We start from the raw sequence: 25,996 nt of genomic DNA, 5'->3' as shown, positions 1-25,996 counted from the left end.
AAGGCCTAATGCAAATTTACAGTGACAGTGTAGAGTTAAGTGGCTTAGAATGGGGAAAAGGATACTCAAACATCATACATCATCACCCTAGAGTAAGAAAGGTGGTTAATAGACCAGCCTCAGAACACTAGATAGGAAGAGGGGGCTGTCAGTGGGATATGATTGTTGAGAGTAAGAATGACCTGTGCAACATTTAGCATAGGACAGATTAGTCACATATGGATGAAACATATTGTCCCAGCAGAGATGGCAAGAAGGGTGTTATTATGGGGAAATTAGAGTATTATTAAGAAAGAAATAGCAAGTCACAGCTACAAAGAGTTATGGTAGAGGAGGCTGCAATGGCCCTGATGAGGTTGTTGATGACAACATGAAGGATGCAAGAAGGGCTATGTCTGACTTGCGCAGAATGGGAACGAGTATGGCAGGCATCACAAAGACTTGGGTATTGGACCAAGTACGAAGACCAGCAGTTGCGTATTATTATTTCACTGGTACTTGACTCTATACAGGCAACTGTTACTTAGGATGAAATCAGACAGTCAATGATGGAGGTGCAATCAATATGGGCTGACAATATTTACATGTTTTGGAACTGCCCAAAAATTAACATATATTGGATTATATTAGTTCAAAAGATAAAAGAAATCTTCAGGGCAGTAATTCCATTAGACTACATTTTTTGTCATAGTTTCCAAAATAGAGTCACACTTCTGACCCTTTTTAGATTTTTTTTGGGGGTGGGGGGGGTGGCTAGTGTAATGAAACTCCTGTGCACTGAACAGTGAATGTTGCTGGAGGGAATAAAAAATGAGAACTTTGATAATTTCTTTTGTAAGTAGGTGAATAATGTTTTTTTTTCTTAAGTTGTGGATGGAAATTCCCTTTTCCCCACTGTAGTGCGACCTCGGAGTGAGCATATTAAAGTAGGGGTGTGTGGGGGGGTGCAGCCCCCCACATCGGGGGGTGCAGGGGTGCTTGCCCCCCGTTTTCAAGTAGATTTTGTGTGTTTTTTTTAACATACTTTAATGAAAGCACTTTTTCAATGAAAGCACTTTCGTTAAAGTGTGTTCGGTGGTAATGGGTTCAGGCTTTTGAACTTTTGTTCAAAAGTCCTATATATATATATATATATATATATATATATATATATATATATATATATATATATATATATATATATATAAAGACATACACACCTCTAGGCTGGTCAAACAGTGTTATCCACAGGAAACATTCCAAGTACAGTTAACAATTGACAAGACCCCTATTCAAATCATAGCTAGCTCTAACTCAAGATGCCCAGTCCACCTATCTGGACCTCTTTGAATCTATCAAGAGTCAACCCTTTACCCTGATCTTGGGTGACTTTAACTATCCAACCATAGATTGGAAGAAATACTCATGCCAAAACAGAAATGCCCAGAGATTCCTTGATTTTGTCAATGCAAATCCCTTGGACCAATTGACAATTGATATCTTACACTTGGTAATAATCAACATGAGTAACCACTGCAGCATCCCTACAGTGTCATCATCCCTGGTATGATCTGACCACAAAGCAGTCACTTTCAAAGTCACCATCTCCCCTGAGCCCCCCCTCCCCCAGCTAGGGTGAAACAAAAACCTTCTCCAAAGTTGATTACAACCTCTTGAGGGAAAGTATAAACAGTTTCACAGCCCCCTACCCCTCCATAGGAACTAGTACTTATGTCCAAACCTACATCAAAGTACTATATGAGCATTTATATAGCTGCATGGAATCAGGAATGCCAGATAAGATGAAATCATCCTCCTCAAGGAAAAGTAAACCTGTCTGGTGGACATCTACAATAAATAAACTCTATAATAAAAGGAAAACAATTACTGTGCAAGAGCAAGAAGGAGCAGGTGCCTAATTGGAAGTAATCTCTCCTTAGCCTGAAGAAGCAAATAAGAGCACTAGTGAAATCCTCCAAAGCAAACTTCGAGTCCAAACTGGCAACATCTACTAAAGAAAATCATATGGCCTTCTTCACATATGTCTGCACCCAGATCTGCTCAGAACTGGTGGTCAAGGACACCACATACACAAATGCTGTAGATATAGCCAACCTGCTGGCAGACAGGTTCAGTGAAATCTTCACTCTTCTGTCCCCACCATCAGTAAAACATGACATCCTCTGTACCTGCCCCCATCCCCTTATCTTTAGGGAGCAAATCATCACTGCCCTCTCAAAGGCAAAAAATACATCCTCCATGGGATAGATAATGTCGCAGAATGCATCCTACATGAATTCCGTCAGGAACTTGCAGGACCATTAGGCACCCTATTCAACCAAAGCGTGAGTACTGACTTCATCCCAGCTGAGTGGAGGACAGCTACTATCATCCCTTTGCACAAAGGTGGAGCGTCCACTTATCCAGGAAATTATAGACCCATCAACCTAACTAGCCTGATCTGCAAGACCATGGAGCAGTTTATCATGGATCTCATTAACAAGGACATTGGCAACCTCCAGACACTTGATCTCACACAGTTTGGTTTTGTCAAGGGGAGGTCATGCCTGTTAAATTTGGTCAACTTCTTTGAGACAGTCACCAAGGCCATAGATGAGGGGAAGATGGTGCACACCACCTAACTTGACCTGACCAAAGCCTTTGATACTACTCCCCACTTATGTATAATAGATAAACTCTGTCAACTAGGCATCAATCCATATGTTACCAGATGGGTAGCAAACTGGCTCACTGATAGAACCCACCTAGTCAAAATAGGGGAAGCCACCTCAAGTAGAAGACCTGTAAAAAGTGGTGTACCCCAGGGATTGGTCTTGGGGCCTCTGCTGTTTGGAATATACTTCTCGGTGGTGAAGGGCAAGTCTAGTGGGCTATGGCTGACCAAGTTTGCAGATGACTGCAAGCTGGGTGCTGTCATCAATTTCCCCTAGTGATGTGGATATCTTCCAAGATGGTCTCACCAAAACAAATGACTGATGCCAGAAACATGGCCTCAAACTGAATGTCAAAAATCATCCACCTTTTGGGGAGAGTGATGTCCCACAAATTATCACATTGATAATAAGGTACTAAGCAGGCAATTAGTTGTGAGGGACTTGGGTACCCAGGTTGATAGCAAGCTGACTTTTGACCACTATATTGCCTCCGTCATAAGGAAAGCTTTCTACATGGCCCACCTCATTAGTAAGGATATCTCATCCAGGGACAAGGTGGTCATAACATCCCTGTAGTCTTCTCTTATAAGATCCATTATTGAGTACAATGCCCCTGTCAGCATGTACCTCACAAAGCACATGCAGCAGTTAGAGATAACACAGGTTCCTCACCTGGAGAATCCAGGGCCTCAAACATCTACCCTACTAGGATAGGCTAAAAACCCTGTCCCTCTACTCAGTCTCCTACAGACTCCTCAGAGGTGACCTCTGTCTAACATGCAAAGTAATCTCAGACCCCGCTCTGATAAGACTGCTGCATATCTGCAAGTCAAGCTCCATTCAAGTAACCTGCATGTGTGACCTCACCCTGGTCTGTGACATCAATAGGACTTGTTGGTAGGACAGATTTGTGTCCCTATGACTCCCCCTTTTGTGGAATAGACTCCGTCTACACATAAATTAGAGTACCTCATTACACCTTTTTAAGTGCAACCTGGATAACTGGATGGGGAACAGAAAATACACCCCTGTGATTCCACCTGTGTCCCTGCTGGACAGTGGCATAGGGTGCTGACTTGTTGGAACATGGACTAAATTCTTGGCTAGGTTTGTAAGGGCCTTAGGGCCAATAGCCTAATAACATCCTATGATCCTATGATCCTTCAGGACAAAACATCAGTGAATATGTCTTTGCCCACTTGAAAACATATTTCCAGTGTTTGGATTACCCTAATGACACTCCACAGTACAGACCTCTGAATGTCTGTGATATCTATAGCTTTCTATAATCTACAAGATATGAAGCATGGAAGCTTGGCTGCCTGTTCAAAATATAAAAGTAATGAAGAGGAGGAGGATGAAGACCGAGCAGCACTGCCACCACTCTTCATCAAGGTGTCTAGCACGTGTCAGTTATGAGCTTATCACATGATTAGCTATGTCATCATCCAGGTTCTTAGATAAAGGTAATATGAAACATGTAAAAAGCTATAAATATAAATCTGTAACAGTATACAGTTATGCAGGTATAACATACAGCAGGGGGATGACGACTGAGCAGCACTGCCACCACTCTCCATCAAGGTGTCTAGCACATGCGTCTGTTATGAGCTTATCATATGATTAGATATGTCATCATCCAGGTCTTTAGATAAAGGTAATATGAAACATGTAAAAAGCTATAAATATAAATCTGTAACAGTATACAGTTATGCAGGTATAACATACAGCAGGAGGATGAAGACCGAGCAGCACTGCCACCACTCTCCATCAAGGTGTCTAGCACGTGTCAGTTATGAGCTTATCACATGATTAGATATATTATTATCCAGGTCTTTAGATAAAAGTAATATGAAACATGTAAAAAGCTATAAATATAAATCTGTAACAGTATACAGTTATGCAGGTATAACATACAGCAGGACTGTGTTGAAAAATAAGCAATTGATTAAAGTGCAGCCGTTACCATATCTCAGGCAAACATCACATGTACCAAAGATCACTTCATCCATAAGTACAAACAGGCCTCAACCTCATTCCTTAATGTTGCCAGCCAGTATTGACAACCCTACCACAGGCTAGAACAGACATTGTAGACTGTTGTAAGAGAATATGCTGTTGTTGCACATTATTTGAGTGCAACTGCACCGAAGCATAGAAACAATGGTTAGTGGTTTGAAACATATGACTCAGTTTGTTAATGCCATTGCCATTGTCTCTGTTGCAGCAAGTGTGAAATTTCATTAGTTCATCATGCATCTGCTAGTATTATAGATGAGGTTCACAGAAATGCTCAACCAATCTGCAGTTTGGACCACGTGAAGCCCTAGCTATTTATTACATTATGTTCAGCCTGATATGTAAGAGTTCAGCATGCTGTTCCAGGGCCTCACCCATGGCAAGAGTAACCTTGCAATGTTGTCTTTCCTGTGAAGACACTATAACAGTTTCAGGTGCAGCCTATACCTGATACTATAGCAGTTTCAGGTGTAGGCTGCTGTGATGTACTAATATCATCCATCTGTCAGTGTGGGAACCAGAAACACTTTTACTATGGAGTTGCATATGTTCTAGAGAGGTGCCTCCACCCATATATACATTCAAAAGCTTTCCCACAGATCCTGTCTCTCTGTTTTCTGTTGCTGTAAAATGAGTAAATTTAGGGCCTGAGATTTGCTCTAAGCATATGCTGCAGCACAACAGTGAACAACATAGGTGTAGCAAGGGTGAGGCAAAGAGGGCTACTGCTCTGGGCACATGCTGTTAGGGGATACCATTTTTGCAGTGCAGTGCAGTAGGCATGATCAGTCACTTTAATTAGTAATGGTATTCACTTATGTAGCTGAAAGCATTATTGTGGCTACTTAAATGAATGATATTTGTTATTTCAGTCTGTAGTAAGGAGTATTTTGCTACAGTATGGCAAGAAGATATTATTATGCAGTTTATGTAGCTACATAATAGCTCTGCATTTAGACTCTGGAGGATTTTTTTGGTCCGTAGCTCTGGATGACATTTTTTGTTTGGTCCTCAATATAGTGGAGGAGGGGGTGCCAACTGGGGGTATTGCATGTAGCTACAGCTCTGCAAATAATTAATGGTCAGTGGTATGTAAACAAAGCAGGAACACCAAATAAAAAGACCAAAATTGTTTTGAGTGACGCAGTCCTGGACACTCATGTTTTGTCTATCTCATTGTGGCTAATTGATCCAGGCCAAAGGAAAGTAAAATGCTGTTTCTGTAATTGCTGCTTAACTATCTATTCATCTGTACAACGAGGCACAGATAATAAAGGCTGTCACACATGGCGAGAAAAATGTCCATGTATTTCTGTCACACTTGCAAGCACATTAATAGTATCAGGCAATACACGAAAAGGATAGCATATTTCAAGCGCTGTTAATGTAGAATGCTGTTATGTGGTAGAAATCAGCCTCATATTTTTCAGTGATTGCTGGAGCAGAAAAAAAGATATGACAGAATATATTATAGAACTGCACTGTAGGTGCTGATGTATGCATTACTTAGAGCTTCTCTGTAAAATACTGCTGTACTTTGAGAGAAATACAGAATTCCAACATTAATAAAGATGCTCAGATTACAGCTCAGTCAGAGCAGTGCTGTAAGATATAGAAAACCAGTGAGATAAACAAATGAAAATCATAGTAATAAAATGCATACAAAATTAAAGGAAGATGAGAAACCTGGTGAATTGTCTACAGCTGAATATTATCAATCTCTAGGAGTCCTGTGGTACAAAATGTTCTCAAACAGCATTTCAGCATGACTATATATGGGTGTATTACATTTTATCCAAGATACTTTTCATCTAATGACAAAGTATCTAAAAAAATCATGTAAATATATCTAAATTAAAACACATTACATCTGACATGTCATATACAGCAAATTCTCTTCCAAAACTTAATTTTTGTAGGGGGGACCCCCTACACCCCCATACTCCTATTAATTAAATATATTAACTCCATGGTTGCACAACTGCATAGAAAAGAGAAAACACCACACACAGCTAATCACTTGTGATGCACAAACTTGTGGGTGGGCATTAGCAAGTTACAAATGGAACACTAGACTAATTTGCCCTGCAATTCCTACCACTCTAACACCCTAAACCACACTCAGATTAATTCCCAGTAACCTACTACATTTCTATCAAATGTCATTAGACCAAAGTGTTTATGACAAAATGTATCTTTGATCAAATTTTTATATATTGTCAGTTTAGTTCAAATGAGTCTTAGATGAATTGTCACACATATATATATATATATATATATATATATATATATATATATATATGTTGTTTGTCGAAAGCTCATTCTTTCGACAAACAAAACTCTGACTCCCATTTATGCCCTTAAACAAAAGTGAGCTTTCACAAATAGCAGTAATATAACAAAAAAAACACTGCAGGACGGAAGCACCCTACAGTGGGGATAATGGAATATACCTCTTTCCCCACTGTAGTGCAATCTCGGAGTTAGTATATATATAAAGTAGCAGGAGTGTGTGGGGGGTGCAGTGCAAAACTGCCTTTGCCGTGTTTTTTTTAAATTTTATTTTACCGGTTTGGTGTACAGTTATTCATGAAAGTGCACTTTTGCATAATTGGGATCGTATTTTGTTTTTCGAAAGAACGAGCTTTCCATAAACAAAAGTAGACCCATATATATATATATATATATATATATATATATATATATATATATGTGTATATATATATATATATATATATATATATATATATTGAATCAGTGAATGCTGATTCATCGACCTTATTTCAGCAAATGCTGAAAATCCTGAACACCCGGAACAGCAATTTTTTCTCTGGGGGAAAAAAGTCGCTGGGCTGGTTTTGGGAGTTTGCAGTTTCCTCCACTGTGGTGCGATCTCGGAGTTAATATATTTAAGTGGGGAGGGGGTGTGGGGGACACATACTGTTTTATGGTTTTTTTTTTTTTAGAACACTGATTTTTTTTTTCCCTGGGGTAAAAAAAAATCGCTGTTCTGAGTGTTCGACATTTTCAGTATTCGCTGAACTAGGGTCGATGAATAAGCATTCGCTTTTTTAAGCATTCACGTATTTAATATAGACCCTAATATTTATATATTTAAATATTTTTTTCAAACTGTACAGGAAGAAAATGTAATGCTTTTTTGAAAACTAGTGCATTACTATTGCAGTCCACTTGAGCAATCTTTTTGCATTTTAAACGTAGTTGCAATTATTTTTGAGTGAGTTGGATGACTTTTTTGAAAAAAAAATGTTCCATTTCTTTGTCACTGCCATGCCAGGCTTGATTGTTGTTAATCAATGCAAGCTATTCTACAAGAAATGTTAAGGCTATGAATTGTTAATGAGCTTCATCCTGTTGCAGGTTTGAGTTTCTCGGTTTTCACTTACATTAAGTAGGACTCCTGACAAAACTTAAGTGCTTCCAGGTGACTCCTCTGAAAAAGGTACGTGTATATAGTGTGTTAATCTAGATAACAATAAATAAAATTAATAAATAACTAAAGGTTCCATTAAGAGTAATAAAAAGTAGAGGACCCCGTGTGGTCTGAGCCCTTACAGATGCCCATTAAAAATCCAAGGTCTATAAATGTTTTTCTCAGAACAGTGATAATTTAAGTGAGAAAAAGAGAAAGATATAGTTCTAAGATTGCAGTACCTTGGGGTATTTCACTTGTTCCAAAGTATTGTGATCTCAGAGTTGGTATATGCAAGTAACAGGAGTAATGGGCACAGCACCCCATATGGGGGGGGGGTGCAGGGGAGATCTCCCTTGTTAAAATGCTTTAAAGGTGTAGCAGCAAGTGTCAGCATTTGCTTTTCTTCATTGAACTGTATTTTAAGTTTTGAAACATTGGTACTCGCAACATTGGCTCTCACCTGTCATACTTGTGTAGATACCCTAGAAAGGACATGAACTTTCTTCCAGATGTATATTTTCTTATAAATTACATAGCTGCCCAAGAAACACGGCAACACGCTGCATGAACTATGTTGCTAGCAGAGAATTTAGCAATTTTCACTTTTTGGAAAAGCAAACATTTCATTAAATTGTGTATTCAACATAAAGCAAATAAGCCCTCTAGTGAATTCAGTGATGACCATTCAGAAAAGCAGAAAAATATTTTATATGGTAATTGGATAATTAAATATATTGATACTAACATGTAAGGCAGCCAGCCTCTGGACTACCCAGGTTCTGCACTTGGAGGTACAGCAGCATCAATGTTCACTTCATTTAGATGGAGCAGGGAATAATTATTTGTCATATGCTTACGAATGGTGACATAGCCTCACATATTTTGGAGAGCACTGTCATATCTGGACATCCAGTTTTGACTGTCTCATCTTGACTTCATTCTTTCAAAACATGTCCTCAATGGCTTGTATAATGTGTGGAATTCTTGAATATAGCACATATTCTGCAGTATGCCTTCATGGGCATATATATTTTAGACACTGCTGGAATATGACGTTATGCTTTTCACATGTTATTCTTTGGGCTCAAAGAGTTTTTAGACTGACTGTCTGGATAGCATATTTCTCTAGCAGGTCTACTATAGGCCATAGACTAGTTGGCTCTCTTGATCCCTAAGCATGTGCAGTTATATTTGGGCAGTTATCCCCTAATATCTAGATTGTGTGGCAGGCTGGGTCAAGGGTACCCTAGCATATAAACAACTATGCATATTGCAGTTAAAATAAATGTTTCCATTTGATATCCGTAGCCCCTGTCAAGAGATTATCTGTAGTTGTGTTCCTTAATCGGGTAAGTTTCCAGTTAATGGCATGCACCATGTGAAAGAGCAAGATATCTGAAACAATACAATTGTTTATCCAAGATGCTTTGCAGTAGAGATGTTGACCGTTGTTTTTTACTTGTTATGCATATTTTTATATTTGCATTAATATGTTCATAACCAAGTGAGCTATGTATTTTTGATGGTATAATGGGAAAAAACATGTTGGGAGATAGAAAATAAACTTTCTTTTTCCATACTGAATAGACTGCGCTAGATACATTGCTAGTACTTTTGTTACTTATGAACAAATGTAATATTTACATAGTTACATGAATACATTTTTGACTCCTTTGGCAAGGATGACCACTGGCAGTTGCAGTGCCTCTCCTTCCTCCTATCCATACTCTGACCAACAAGTAACCCACTGGAATGGTGCTGTCTACCTGGCCACAGCTGGTGCAGTTTTATAAAGTCCTTGGGATGACATGGGAGGAATAGGTGAGCAAGGTATCCCAACTCCACACAACTGACTCTTGAATGTAGGGATTTTTTGTATGGCCTATCTTCCAAGGGAAAGGATTGTGCCGAGGTGTATACATACACACATGATTATTCATACCCATGAAACTTTGACAGCTGCCTTCTTCTCTGTATATGCATTTGCTTGTGAGACACACATGCTGCTCTCTGGTCTCCATTTGACAGTAGTATTGTGCTATAAAACCCACACCCTCTACCTGAGATAAGGGAGCTGACCACTGCCCAATCAATCCTACCTCCTTAGCTGTCCAACAGCTTCCAAGGTTGCTAGTTGATCACACATCAGCAGTGTCACAGATAGATGCCCTGACTCTGTACATATTTCTATTAATATTGTCAGAGCCAAGATGATTACAGACAATTGCACAGTATCAGATGAAACTTCTGATGCTAGAGAAAGCTGTCATTGATGCTTATAGGTTGTACAACCTGAGAGATGTTGTGTTGTTTATGTAGTTATGTAGATAGCCATAATCAAAATCTTTCATATTTCCCTAAATACCTAATAAAAGTTGTGTCTCTTATCATCATATGAACAAAACGCTGCAGACAGCATGAGTTTAGATAGTATGTTTTTCAAGATAGGAAAGTTATTTTTAACTCTTTGCATTATGGCATATTACAATATTTATGTAAAGAAATTGTATATATTGACTTATCACTGTAAATAAGAGTTTTGCTGAGTAGCACTGCTTTTTTATTCCTTTTTAATACCATTTACTATGCACAAAATATTTAGTTGGTCTTATATATTTTAATTTGATTTTTTTCAGGAAAACCTGAGGAATGTAAAGATACACGTAGACTGTTTGAAGTATGATTTTCCACAGCAACTAAGTGACTGATATTCTCTAGAAGTTTTCTGTAATTTATTTAGCTGGTAGGTGGGAAAATTGACTGATGGGCTGGGAAATTAAATTAAAGTTATTTTATCATATTTATGAGATATACACATTATATATCTTAGGCTAGTAAACGGGAAAATTATTTATTTATTTCAAGATGTAAATCTCACTAAGTCAATTAATTTATAGGGGAGACAAGCTCCAAAATACTATCTAATGGGCAGTTTATTAGAATAGTCAGGCAACTAAATCGACTTATCTTTTGCTGGAAAGAAACCAAATTATCCAAAACATCCAGAATTCAGAGTAGAATACTGAAGCCAAGATTTAACAAGATGCGGTACTACAGTAACCATTGCATTACTCAGTGAGATCGTTAAAATGAGGCTAGACAAGTTACAATACAATTACAGCTACTGTGGCAGCAAAAAAAAAAAAAAAAGAAATAAACTTTATGAGAACTCAAAGTTTTCATATTATGAGATCTGTATGTTTAAACCGTTTTGTTTTACAAATGATTCTGATTTTCATCAGAAATAGAAATTAAGTCATCAGGTGAGGTATGACTTCTGTCTTCCATTAATGAGATGTAGGCTATGTATGGCTCACTGGCATTCCAGAATGCTTCATGGGATTTTCCCAGAATCATTTCAAATAATCTGGAATGCAGGTTTTTATACTTTCCTCTTAGTCTGTCAAGTTCAAGTTCAGTGCTGCATTGAACATTAGCATCAGTTACACAGTGAACCTTACAGCAATTCTAAATAAATTGGGTACTTCTAAAGGCTCTGAAAAATATTGGTTATATTGTGAAAATATAAAATCATCCTCGTATAAAACCTTTAGAGTGGTTATTTAAAAATTATTTGAAGCAGAATTTTCATAAATTATAAATATTCCATAAATATTCCAAGACCATTCAGTCTTACAACCATTTATTCCTTGCCAGTACCTTCCCTCAGGCCACATCTACTTTCTCCAGCAGGACCATACCATTTAATTCAGGAGTAAAGAATACTTAGTCATCTATATTATGCCCCTCAGGCCACACCTGCTTTCTCCAGCAGGACCATACCATTTAATTCAGGAGTAAAGAATACTTAGTCATCTATATTATGCCCCTCAGGCCACACCTGCTTTCTCCAGCAGGACCATACCATTTAATTCAGGAGTAAAGAGCACTTATTCATCTATATTATGCCCCTCAGGCCACTCCTGCTTTCTCCAGCTGGACCGTACCATTTAATTCAGGAGTAAAGAATACTTAGTCATCTATATTATGCCCCTCAGGCCACAACTGCTTTCTCCATCAGGACCATACCATTTAATTCAGGAGTAAAGAATACTTAGTCATCTATATTATGCCCCTCAGGCCACAACTGCTTTCTCCATCAGGACCATACCATTTAATCCCAGAGTAAAGAATGTTTAGTCCTCTTTGTTATGTTTAAAGGAAGATAAAGAGTTGCACTGCTTAACATATAGGGGAAGTTTATTTCAGAGGTTGGTAAATGCTGTACTATAAATCTGTCCCTTCAAAAATTTTTATTTATCTGTTGGTGAGGATTTAGGTTCTTAGTTCTAGTACTGGTGGAGTCATTGGACTTGCAGAGATACAAAAGGTCCAGGACAACTGAGTCTCTAATGACATTGTAAGTGAGCAAAAGATCTCTCTTCAAAAGTCAATAAGACACTGAATAAAGGGATAGAGATTCCAACCTCTCTTAATAGCTTAGGGACTTTAGACTTGTGATCGTTATAGTTAGGAACTTTTGAAGTATTTCTAATTGTTTGGCATTTTTAGCAAGATACATCCTGAAAGGAGAACTGTATTTAATAATTAGTCTGATCTCAGTGCTGGGTGTTATAGGTTGATTGCATCTTTATTATGTAAAAGGATTTCCTGACAACCATTGTCTCATAATTGTCAAAAGAGAGGGAATTATCAATCTAAGTTTTCAGGTCCCCAACTAAATTTTCATTTTGTAGTGGTGTATTATATATACACTATGATGAGAGGAGGGTTTGTCTGGAAAAAATGAGGATACTACATGTTGCAGCATTTAGTTTTAGCCCATTTTAGTAGACAAATGACTTACTAGGGGGACAGTTCATGCTGTAAGTTAGGGTGACTTAAAAACAGCCCCCAGTTTGCAGTCTTCTGCAAATTTTGTTAGCCAGAGATCTTAGCTCTCTACTTGGAGAGCTGAAACGTAAAGGCCAAAAAAGAAAGATGCCAGCACCAAGGCCTGAGGGACACCACTAGGCACTTTCATACATTCTAATGGGGTGTCTGGGATTCTTTAATGGACCTGGTGCATTTTTCAGTTTTTTTAATACTTTTGTTATTTTCCTTGAGAAAGGCAGTGTGACACCCCTGCACTGGTCCAGTAATGAAGAAGCCTTGATCCTCACCACTGGCAACAGTGAGGGATGTACACACTGGCAGGATGACAAGTACGCACACAGTAAAGAGCAATTTCCCCTAAGAGCACACAGAGAGCACAGTCAGTCTGGGACTGGTTTATCATTTTTTCTCCAGATCCCCAATAAGACTCCCCATTGGCACAGCTATAGGGTTGAGATCTCAGCCAAGTGGTCAAACTAAGACCTCTACCGCCCTCTTTGTCCAACCAGTGCTTTGTGTCCCTGCCCAAGTAGCTGACACACACACACACACACACACACACACACACACACACACACACACACACACACACACACACACACACACACACACACACACACACACTTTGAGATTAGATATTTATACAAATACACACATATACCTGGGGAAGGCTGGTGCAGGTTCACTAGCTATGCCCCCTTTTGCCCAGACTGTAAGGTAGTACCAGCTCCCACCAGCCACCCTTACTTATCAGCTACTATAGGGCCCTTACAAAGGGTGTCCAATCCTACTGTGTAATGTTGCTATTAATCTAAATGGTAGTTTTGACCAGGGCCTGCAAGCCTGTTTAGAAGTGGCCTGAACAGTGTCACCAAATACATATACATGTACCCTAGGAGCTTAAATATGTCTCACAAATATCAGCCACAAAGATAGGTTTAAATATATTTAATAAATAATAAAAGAACAAGACAATACTCAGAAAACAAACACAGTTACTTCAGAGTTCAAAATCACAGGAAATATTTTAAAACAACATTGCAGGACAGTCTCAAATAAATACAGAAAATGTCTAAACTAACCTTTACTATGCTCCTATGTATATAGGGTTGCCAGCTGTCTGGTTTTTGACCGGACTATCCGATTTTAAGTGAAAATGTCCGGTGAAAAAAAATCATCAAAACCGGACTAATGAAGTCCGTTTTTTTTTTTTTTTTGTGCAGTCAGGAGTCATCCGAGTCAAGGAGGACTGAAAAGTAAAAAAAACTGAAACATAACGCAAATTCAGTTAGCAGCAGACACACACAGTGCAAATTACTGCCGCCGCCCGTGTTCTCTCTTCTTTTCCCTTTAAGTTGACTATTCCAGGCTAGGTTAGCAAAAGGCAGAGTCAGTAACTAGGATATTGCGCGTTGCGCGTTTGTCTAATCAGCAATACCCATACATAACCCACAATGCTTGCTGACTGTCTGTAGCCCAAAGTTACACAAGCACAAATCCAAGTATTAGCCACCGATATATGCAGATTTAGGACCATAGCAAAAATACCTTTAGATTGAAAGAATATAAAATTAGCTACCCCTTTCTAACTTTTTGCTCTTCTTATTTTGTACATCAAAGCTACAACTATAATACGCGGGGACTAAGAAGCAGACATATACAGCATTTTAGTTCGCTAGTGGATTATTGTAAAGAGACTCGTAAATAAAACGTGGATCAAGTAGAGTCCTAATAGCATATAATTTAAAGGGCAACAACATCCCCACAGTGGAAAACGACTTGCTGCTCAAGTCTTGCTGTTCCGTGATAACTAGCCAAAATAATATAACCGAATAAACAGATCACAATCTGCTTTGATCACACGCACCAACCCGAACCAACAACATCACTCACTTGAATCACGACCATCACGGACCGGACCAACCAAGTACTATACGGGCCAGCTTGTCAGTTGTCATCATCAGACATCAGCTGAGCTGACAGCTGTTCAGCTCATGCGTGCGTGCATGCTTATTCCATTCACCAGTCAGTGTGGTGGAATGGAAATAAATTGCGCGAAAATTTTAAGCAGCACAGCACAGTTCCAGGCTCCAGCGTGTGATTGAAGAGCAAGAGCCGGCCCAACTTGCCCAAGACTAGGGGGTGTGTGTGTGTGTCACCACCACCACAACCACGTACGCGGACTGCTAGGTCAGGTGACAGGTCAGTCAGACATCAGACTCAGATTATTCTCTTTTTTGTTTTAATAAGTAAAGTAAGACATCACCATATAGGCTAGCACTGCAGCCTGTCCTCAATGACAAAATTAGTGGATGGTGGAAAAGGTAACCCAGACTGGGATTTTGGGAATAATGACAGATAAAGTTATATTTATTTTATTTTAAACAAAATAATAATGATGTGAAGTAACAAGTAATAATGAATATAGTGATATAAATACATAATTTATTATTTATTGATATAGTATTTTATTCATCTGTTAAACAATTAACTCTACTAGGCATAAGTCTGTTTTAGGGGTGACCACTGACCAGGGAACACTGGTGGCAAGTTAAGAGACTTGCTTAGAGTCAGACAGCAAACAAACAGAGGCTGAAAGAATCAAACTCTGAACTACAGGATGAAGCTTATCAGCAGCATAGCTTTTCTCAGTATTTTTTTCTCCTTGCAGCTATCCATTAACTGTCCCTAGCACCTTTTCTTGTCCACCAGTTCTACAGCACCCTCCTTCCCATAGACTACACTCTGCCTCATGCATCAAGGCCAGTGAAGAAATTGAAGCAGTTGGGGAAGCAACGTACTGTTGCCAAGGAGCATTTTTAAATCCCCTACGTCCTCTTTCTCTTTTGTGTGCACTCTTCAGTCCTTATCCAGCCATGAAATGGTGGCTGCTGGCATATGGTTCCACATCTGCAGCAGTTCAGCAAATGTCCAATACCACCACCACCCAATGGAACTCCAATCATACAAGTAAGGGTCCACCCAATCTCCCCTTGCCAGCATCTCAGATGCCCAAGCTACTAATCAAACCTGGGACACTTGGACTATAGTCAAGGCTTTATCTCTCTATACTATATGTCAGGTTTAATGTTTCTTTCTTCTCTTTCTGATTATGTATGGAAAAAAAACAATGGTTTAACTATTTTTGTTAAAGCTTTATTTGAATTATTCGTCTGTTTATTTTTTTATGTATTTATGTATGTATTTTATCTGGTTATCTTTTGTTGTATCTTCTTTCTTTTTCTTTTAGATGTCAGAAATAATCTATACTGAAAAAGTAAGGCAAACTGAAATATTTTTTCTCACATTAAAATTTACTGTGATTCATAGCTACAATGCAGTTGTCTAGCCTGGCTGCAATCTAACACCTCAAGACATGGCTTGAATATCAGTAGCATAGTTCTTTACAAACATGTAATATATTCCATGTAATAATTGGCCTGAGTGTGAGAAGCCCACTATACTACTCTAGTGTAATTCCCATTCAGTACACCTAACTCTGCTATTATACTTTACATGTCTCCTGTCACCCAGGACACCCTATAACTATACCTCCCTAAACAACTTTATAATATTACAGAATCACTCTCAATATTGTCTACCTGCTCTCATCTTCCATCTAACATTTTGCATCATTCCCAACAGCCTTTCTCCCTCCAATAGTGCCTTGCTCTATATACACTCCAAGTCAGATCCCCTTTCCCAACAGTAAATAAGACATTCATTACCAAAACTCCCTTTACCATTCATCCCTGCAATCTTCTCTTATATACTACAATCAGATTGATATTTATCTCTAATCAATAGTATCATGTTACTAATTTGCTTAAACTCCTCTAACCTCAATCTCTCTATATACATTCCCATTTAAAAAAGTAATTTTTGTCTTACTACCCTTCCTTTCTCATACCTATTCTGCTATGTCAGCAGACCCCTAACCACATACATTCAACCTCATTTATATTGATATCCCGGGTCTATATTATAGCATCGAATGCTTAAAAAAGTGAATGATGAATAATTGACCCCATGTAAGCAAAAGCTTACAATCTCAAAAGCTCAGAACAGGGATTTCTTATCAAGGGAAAAAAATCGCTGTTCCAAAAAAAAAGAAAAAATAATTGAAAGAATACATAAAGTGGGGGGCTTTGCCTCCCACAACCCCCTACTTAAATATATCAACTCCAAGATCGCACTAATCAAAGGCAGTTTTGATTTATTCCAAGTTTTAGTTTAGTACAGACTAGTGTAAAAGTTTTAGTGTAAAATGACCAGACAGGCATGATTTAACTTTGGGTGTGTAATTCGGTGAGCTCTCTCAATACACACATAACAGTATTCCTCAGAAACATTGCCAGAATGCCAGTACTTTCTGCAGAAATATAAAGTGCTACTGTCCTCCTTCCCCTTGGGCAAGCCAGTAACCTTTAACTTGTTTCTACAGCAGCAGTATTCCAACTCATTCAGTTTGCTTTCTAGTTTCTCTGTACTGTATATATATATATATATATATATATATATATATATATATATATATAGATATATAGATATATATCTTGTGTGTGTATTTTATATATATATATATATATATATATATATATATATATATATATATTTATAAAATCTATATGAGAGAGAGAGAGAAATACATGTATAAAATACAACAAGTATGTGTGGGTTTAGTGTATTTATAGGCTGCTAATGGTAAATGTGAATTCAAGCACCACAAATAAATTAAAAAAATAGTAAATTCTGTACAAATCAGTTTGATATACAAATGACATATAATTCTTTACAAAACTCCAGCTAGCTGTGTTGGCATAATGTTGCACATCCACTGCCCTACTTCACCAGGCATGGCTGGTAGTACCTCCTATCGTCACATCTACTATCAACATTTTTGTATAATGCTTGCATTGCCAGTTTCACATTTAACATTATAAGGATTTTCTTTACTCCTGAGCAGCCGGTAGTATTTTCTTGCTTGCTTGTTAAGAGTTCTTTCTGGATACCAATAACAGTAGTCCAAAGGCATGCAAATATGTAATGCACATGGCAATTTAAGCAGGACAGTGGCTGGAGTATTCAAAAGGTGAGTTCTGCAGCTGTTAAGATGGTATTTTACCAGGACAAAACAGATGATCTTTTTGGTACCCCCTCCAATTGCTTATAATAGGGATTACGTAGGGTTGCCAGCTGTCAGTTTGCCCCTAGTCTTTTTGAGAAATACTATGATATATTTGTGCATCTACCTGGGTACTGCCAACTCAGTGTAATGTCTCATCTGAAGAACAGCACATTCAGAGGAGTGCAGCATCCCTTAATACTGCACTACAGTGTCAGTAATGGAAAAAAAAAATTAGTCCAGTCACCTGAAGTGGGACTAGAACTCACAATCTTCTCATCTTCAAGAACCAAAGGCAAGTATGTTACCTGTTGAACACTGACACTGCAAGTAAACATTTAGAACTTAGCAAGGAGATGATGAGAGTTTGAGAGTCAGGGCCCAGGGCAGGGGTCAGTATAATTTTTGTATGGCATATATTGAGTATTAAGTGTATGTGAGAGATAGAGGGAAACAATAATAATAATAATAATAATAATGTAGGGCATCAGATTAGATTTTGGTGTTTAGGGCAGCCAATGGAACTACTCACATTCTTCTTCTTTCAGCTGCTCCCATTAGGGGTCGCCACACAGCGGATCATCTGTTTCCATTTCTACCTGTCCTCTGCATCTTGCTCTGTCACACCAACCACCTGCATGTCCTCTCTCATCACCACATCCATAAACCTTATCTTATGCCTTCCTCTCTTTTCCTCAGAATAAAACAATATGATGACCCAGAAGGCAAAACAATAAAGCACAGAACGGTGCTGCCACTTCCTCTTTTCCTGTTACCTGGCAGCTTCATCTTTAGCATCTTTTTCCCAATATGCATCCATCCTCAGCACATGTCCAAACCAATGTAATCTTGCCTCTCTGGCTTTGTCTCTAAACCTTCCAACCTGGGCTGACCCTCTAATATACTTATTTCTAATCCTGTCCACCCTTGTCACACCCAGTGCAAATTTTAACATCTTTAACTCTGCCACGTCCAGCTCAGACTCCTGCCTTTTTGGCAATGCCACTGTCTCCAACCCATATAACATACATAGCCTTCTAGCTTATCAGTGGGACTGTGGGACACCATGGTGTGGGAATACCCGATGCTACTAGACAGTAGACTCTGCCAGTATAGCCTTGCACCAGTCCGGGGACAGACACTAACAAGCAGATGTTCCTTTCATAAGAAACAGATACTTCAGTGATGCAAAAGTAGTTGCACGGTATTTCTGTAGACTCTTTATTAACGCAGCTTTTTGTCTTTAAGTTTAACTAACTCATTATATGTCTGCTGTCACTGTCTACAGCTACTTTATTAATACTGTTATTATGGAAGACAGGAATAACGGTGTCCGTGTCAATGATAATGAGAGTTTTGGCAGCCCAACTGCACGGTCAGACAGGTCTACCCCACCAAAGAAGCGAAAACGAAACATCTGTTATTATAATGCAGAGTGGGAAAGGGAATTTTCATGGATACAAAAATGCACAGAAGATACAAAAGCTAGATGCAAGCTTTGTGCAACATCATTCACTGTTGCATATGATGGAAAAAAAGCAGTTACAGCACACCAAAGCACTAAAAAGCATACTACTTGTTCCCAAGTTAGTGTGTCATCTCAACGACTGAAGACATTTTTCACATCGCCAAACAGTATGGCATCTCACAAAGTATCCCTAGCGGAAATTGCTGAAGTGTATCATGGAATTAGACATCATATTTCATATAATGCACAGGACTGTGGTATCAAAGTTATGAAGTCTATAATTGATGACTCGGAAATCGTTAAAAAGATGACCTATGACCAACAAGTTGCTTCACTACAATTCTCCGCACCAGTTCAAGAAGAGTTTTTTGTGTATGAACAGTTGTTAAATCCACTTCAGCACGTATGAATGAATGAATGAATGCAAAAAAAGAGATTTTCACAGTTTTAATTAAGCGCTTTTCGTCGCTCTCACATAAAGCGACTTCTTCAGATTAAAACTTCACATGCAAAATGAACAGAATAAAAGGTGTTTCATTAATTGCAGTAATGTCATGTGATACAATTAACCAGTTAGGTTCTACATCTCATTTCCAGCCTAACTAAGCAATATGCTGATCTACACTTTATAATTACTGCAAGATAATTGACAAAGCCCCAAGTGTTTTTAATGCTTTGTCAGTGTTTTAAAAAATTCTCAACGTTTCCATCATAAACACGTTATATTCATTTTAAACCCCATTAAGAACAGTCAGTAAGTATCACCTAAAATAGTTTTAAACCTCAACAATTCTATATATAGTATAGTATATTCAAAAACATTTCATATTACATTATTATAGTATTAAATAAACTATACTTATAATAAAAATAAGAAGAATAAAAAACATAACAACTTATAATCATGAATCACAAAGTTGTTTTATGAATAAAAAAGTTTTTCCGTATGTATGTATATATTAAAGTCAATTATTTATATTATTTTTAACTTAAATATACATATTACTTTTGTTATTCATAATGTGTTATTTATTTTTAGTATATATTATTATTATTAATCAAAGTAAAAAGCTAACATATAAGCTAAGAAAGTATAATGTGTATATACTTTATGTTTAAGTTTCCATTATATAGTAATTTATAAATAATGTGATTCCGTACCACCTAAGGGTATCACATTTGTAAATTGATAAAAAATATATATATTTTACCTTTTTATGCTCCTTAATTTCAGTAAACATTTAATATTGCATCCATCATTCAGACCTGGTTCACTAAATGCATTTGTTCTAAACTGCCATTGGAGTTCACGTTCCTCAAGTATTAGGTTGAACGGTCCACCCCTGAGATCATGACTTATCTGATCTATAGGTTTGAAGGAAAATCTGTGTAATGGGTGAATTAAAATATGCTTTGCTAGTGCATTACTAGTATTATTGTTGTTGATTGCATAAATATGTTCGTACACTCTTTCTTTCAATCTGCGTTCAGTTTTTCCAATATAGAACGCGTTACATGAACATTGAGCTATATAAACAACCATCTTAGAGTTGCAGTTGAAATTATGTCTTAAGCTATAATTGACATTATTACAACTCCATGAATAGCCAATGTTCATGTATTTACACAAATTGCAATTTCCACAAGTTGTCATCCCTTTCAAATGTACGGGGATATTATTGTAAATGTGGTCGGTCTCCATGATTTGTTTCAAGTTTTTACCTTTCCTAAACACTATGCTAGGTCTTTGATCAAATTTACCTATCAAGGTTACATCATACTTCAATAATGCCCAATTTTTATGGATTATCCATTTGACTATTTCACTGTCTCTACTATAAGAAGTGATAAATGAAAGTTCAAATGTGTTTCCATTTGTTTTGTTTTCCTGTTGTTGATCCTGTATTAGATTGTCAGTAAAACTAAAATTGTTGTTTTCATTAGTCAAAACATCATCTATTGAGTAGAGCATATAGGGAGCTTTTCTCAAAATAGGAAATAAATAACCACTATTCCTTTTAGTAAGGATCTCTTCCAAAATTGGCTGAATAAGTGGCAGGGGGTACCCTCTTTGTAAAAACATTTCAACAAGTAATTCACATTCATCTAAAAAGTCCTTATCGCGTGATGTCATCCTTGCTGCCCTCACCATTTGCCCCTTGATGATTGATCTTTTTTGGTGCTTTGGATGTGAACTTGTAAAATGCAGGAATGCGTTAAAATATGTATTTTTTCTGTGTATTTTAGAACAATATTGGTTGTTGTCATTGTCTTTAAATAATAAGACATCTAAATAATCAATACTAGTCTCTTGATAGTTATATGTAAAGGTTAAAAAGTCAGTTGTGGAATTTATGTATTCTATAAATTCCTCAGCTGATTGTTTGTTACCCTTAAATAATATAAAGATGTCATCTAAAAATCTTGTATAATACATAATGTTAAGCATCCTTTCTGTTTTATTAAATAAAAAGTTCCTCTCCCAATATGCCATTACTGTGTTGGCAACACTTGCCCCACAGGGGAGCCCATGGCTACCCTGTTTCTGGAGATAGAACTCGTTGTTAAATATAAAAAAGTTATTTGTCAATATGATTTCTAATAGTACTTCAACCAGGTATATATCCTGCTTTGGTGCTTTTTTAGTGTGTAGGAATAAACTGGTCCATTCTACCCCTTCACCGTGGGGTATAGATGTATAAAGATCTTTAACATCTACGGTTAAAAAATTATACTGTTGGTGGTATTGAAGGGAATTAATATTTTCTAAGAATGTCCATGAATCCTTACACACTTGTTTTTCACTAACTAGATTTTTTTTAATATTTCATCCACTACTTTCGCACATGGGTATGTGATAGACCCCCTACCATCTATTAGGGGCCTAAATGGTGGGTCTTCTAGATTTTGTGAATTTTGAATTGCAAAAGAACTGGAGTTTTGGCCACAACATATTCATGTAATTGAAGGTATGTGTGTCTATTTTGCATCAATGAGTAAATCATTGATGTACCCTATGCTTATACGCTATATTCACTTAATTCACAGAAGCTTTTAAATATGCTTCAGTGTTTAATAAATTTTCTACTCTTTAACATATTCGGTTTGATCAAACAGGGCAATTCCACCTCCTTATCTGGTTTAATTGCTCAATTTTTAGCTTTGTGAATAAGTCTAAAGCTGCTTGTTCTTCACTATTAATATTATTAGGTGCTCTATTCTTCTTGTAGGAAATGTTCTTAGTATAGTGCCTCAGATCTAATTCAGTTATTAGTTCGAACATATTAAGTAAGTGGTGGAGGGGTGGATTAAAAGTACTTGGAATATGGAGTGAAGTGAGAAAATCTGGTTCATATGGTGTTGTATTACCAAGTAAAACTTTTAAATTAAGTTTTCTTACAAACAATTTTAAATCGCTGATTGTGTGAGCAATGTCCATGTTCCTACTTGGTACAAAGTGTACCTTTCAAGCACTTCAACTAAAACTGGGCTTACTTCAATAGATGAATAATTATAAATACTGAAGTCGCCCTTTTTATTTTTGATAATAGTCATTCTATTGTGAAGTGTTTCAGTTAATTCCTGCATTTGTTGTTCCTGTGAAATTTGTTTTTCGCTTGACCTCCAAATTTCTTCGGAATTGCCCCTGAATTGGAATCCTTGTGAAAATTCAATGAATTTTGGTTGTGAGTGAATGCTACTGTTGGTCCTTGATCCAGTGGATTTCTATTGTTATTAGCTCGTAGTCGCTCACTGCGTCTCACGGTGTTATTAGTGACATAATTTTCACCTTCAACCAGTTCATTGACCGATTCAACATTAAGTTCTTCATTATTTTGGTTTCTTGTGCTTGCCCTTCCTACCTGTGACAAGGGTGGTTGAGGGTATGCTACTCCGTTGTCATAAGCAGCACGATCCCTATTTAATTTTCTCACTTTATTAGCTTTAAGCCTTTCCAGTAGTTGTTCAATGCTGGAAAAGCATCTTTCATGTTCAAATCTGTATCTATTAAAGTCCATATGGTCAGTAATTATTGCATTCAGCTCACGAACATCCTCCGAAAGCTCAGGTATCTGGATATTGTAGTGTTTTACTATTAATTCCATTAAAGCAATACCTTGTTGGTCGAAAAGGCTAATGAGTTTCAAATGAAATATTGAGTCTTTTAGAAGGCCTGTAGGATAAACATGCCTCCGCAAACCCTTTGGTACTAACTGTTCACGAATACATTCTTGGAAGTAATTTACTTCCAACTGGAGTTTTTTCAGTTTCAACAGTTTTACATCTAGTAGTTTTATAAGTAAGTATCACCTAAAATAGTTCATACACAAAAAACTCTTCTTGAACTGGTATGGCAACGGCAGCAACAAGACCGTTGCAAACGGAGGGTAACAGAGGTGTTTCGAGTACAGCCTTGAACAGGGAAACGGCTGGACAGTCGGCAAGACTAAATAACAACAACAGTAACGGAGCTCAAAACAGCGTAGTTGGGCTGGATCGTACCTTTCAATTTGAAACATGGATCAATGATACGAGAAATTTGTGTTTCCAGCAACAGAACAATGAAGGGCAACAAGCTGACAACGCGAATGATGCAAAGGTTAGTTCCGTTACTATTACTGACAACTTAAAACTACTAGATGTAAAACTGTTGAAACTGAAAAAACTCCAGTTGGAAGTAAATTACTTCCAAGAATGTATTTGTGAACAGTTAGTACCAAAGGGTTTGCGGAGGCATGTTTATCCTACAGGCCTTCTAAAAGACTCATTATTTCATTTGGAACTCATTAGCCTTTTCGACCAACAAGGTATTGCTTTAATGGAATTAATAGTAAAACACTACAATATCCAGATATCTGAGCTTTCGGAGGATGTTCGTGAGCTGAATGCAATAATTACTGACCATATGGACTTTAATAGATACAGATTTGAACATGAAAGATGCTTTTCCAGCATTGAACAACTACTGGAAAGGCTTAAAGCTAATAAAGTGAGAAAATTAAATAGGGATCGTGCTGCTTATGACAACGGAGTAGCATACCCTCAACCACCCTTGTCACAGGTAAGGAAGGGCAAGCACAAGAAACCAAAATAATGAAGAACTTAATGTTGAATCGGTCAATGAACTGGTTGAAGGTGAAAATTATGTCACTAATAACACCGTGAGATGCAGTGAGCGACTACGAGCTAATAACAATAGAAATCCACCGGATCAAGGACCAACAGTAGCATTCACTCACAACCAAAATTCATTGAATTTTCACAAGGATTCCAATTCAGGGGCAATTCCGAAGAAATTTGGAGGTCAAGTGAAAAACAAATTTCGCAGGAACAACAAACGCAGGAATTAACTGAAACACTTCACAATAGAATGACTATTATCAAAAATAAAAAGGGCGACTTCAGTATTTATAATTATTCATCTATTGAAGTAAGCCCAGTTTTAGTTGAAGTGCTTGCGAAAGGGTACACTTTTGTACCAAGTAGGAACATGGACATTGCTCACACAATCAGCGATTTAAAATTGTTTGTAAGAAAACTTAATTTAAAAGTTTTACTTGGTAATACAACACCATATGAACCAGATTTTCTCACTTCACTCCATATTCCAAGTACTTTTAATCCACCCCTCCACCCCTTACTTAATATGTTCGAACTAATAACTGAATTAGATCTGAGGCACTATACTAAGAACATTTCCTACAAGAAGAATAGAGCACCTAATAATATTAATAGTGAAGAACAAGCAGCTTTAGACTTATTCACAAAGCTAAAAATTCGAGCAATTAAACCAGATAAGGGAGGTGGAATTGCCCTGTTTGATCAAACCAAATATGTTAAAAGAGTTGAAAATTTATTAAACACTGAAGCATATTTAAAAGCTTCTGTGAATGAAGTGAATATAGCGTATAAGCGCATTAAGGGGTACATCAATGATTTACTCATTGATGCAAAAATAGACACACATACCTTCAATTACATGAATATGTTGTGGCCAAAAACTCCAGTTCTTTTTGCAATTCCGAAAATTCACAAAAATCTAGAAGACCCACCATTTAGGCCCCTAATAGATGGTAGGGGGTCTATCACATACCCATGTGCGAAAGTAGTGGATGAAATATAAAAAAAAACATCTAGTTAGTGAAAAACAAGTGTGTAAGGATTCATGGACATTCTTAGAAAATATTAATTCCCTTCAATACCACCAACAGTATAATTTTTTAACCGTAGATGTTAAAGATCTTTATACATCTATACCCCACGGTGAAGGGGTAGAATGGACCAGTTTATTCCTACACACTAAAAAAGCACCAAAGCAGGATATATACCTGGTTGAAGTACTATTAGAAATCATATTGACAAATAACTTTTTTATATTTAACAACGAGTTCTATCTCCAGAAACAGGGGGTAGCCATGGGCTCCCCCTGTGGGGCAAGTGTTGCCAACACAGTAATG

This window comes from Protopterus annectens, chromosome 12.part0 (assembly GCF_019279795.1).
Source record: "Protopterus annectens isolate FY-2018-M chromosome 12.part0, PAN1.0, whole genome shotgun sequence".
NCBI classification, from domain to species: domain Eukaryota; kingdom Metazoa; phylum Chordata; order Ceratodontiformes; family Protopteridae; genus Protopterus; species Protopterus annectens.
This window is presented reverse-complemented; position numbering follows the sequence as displayed.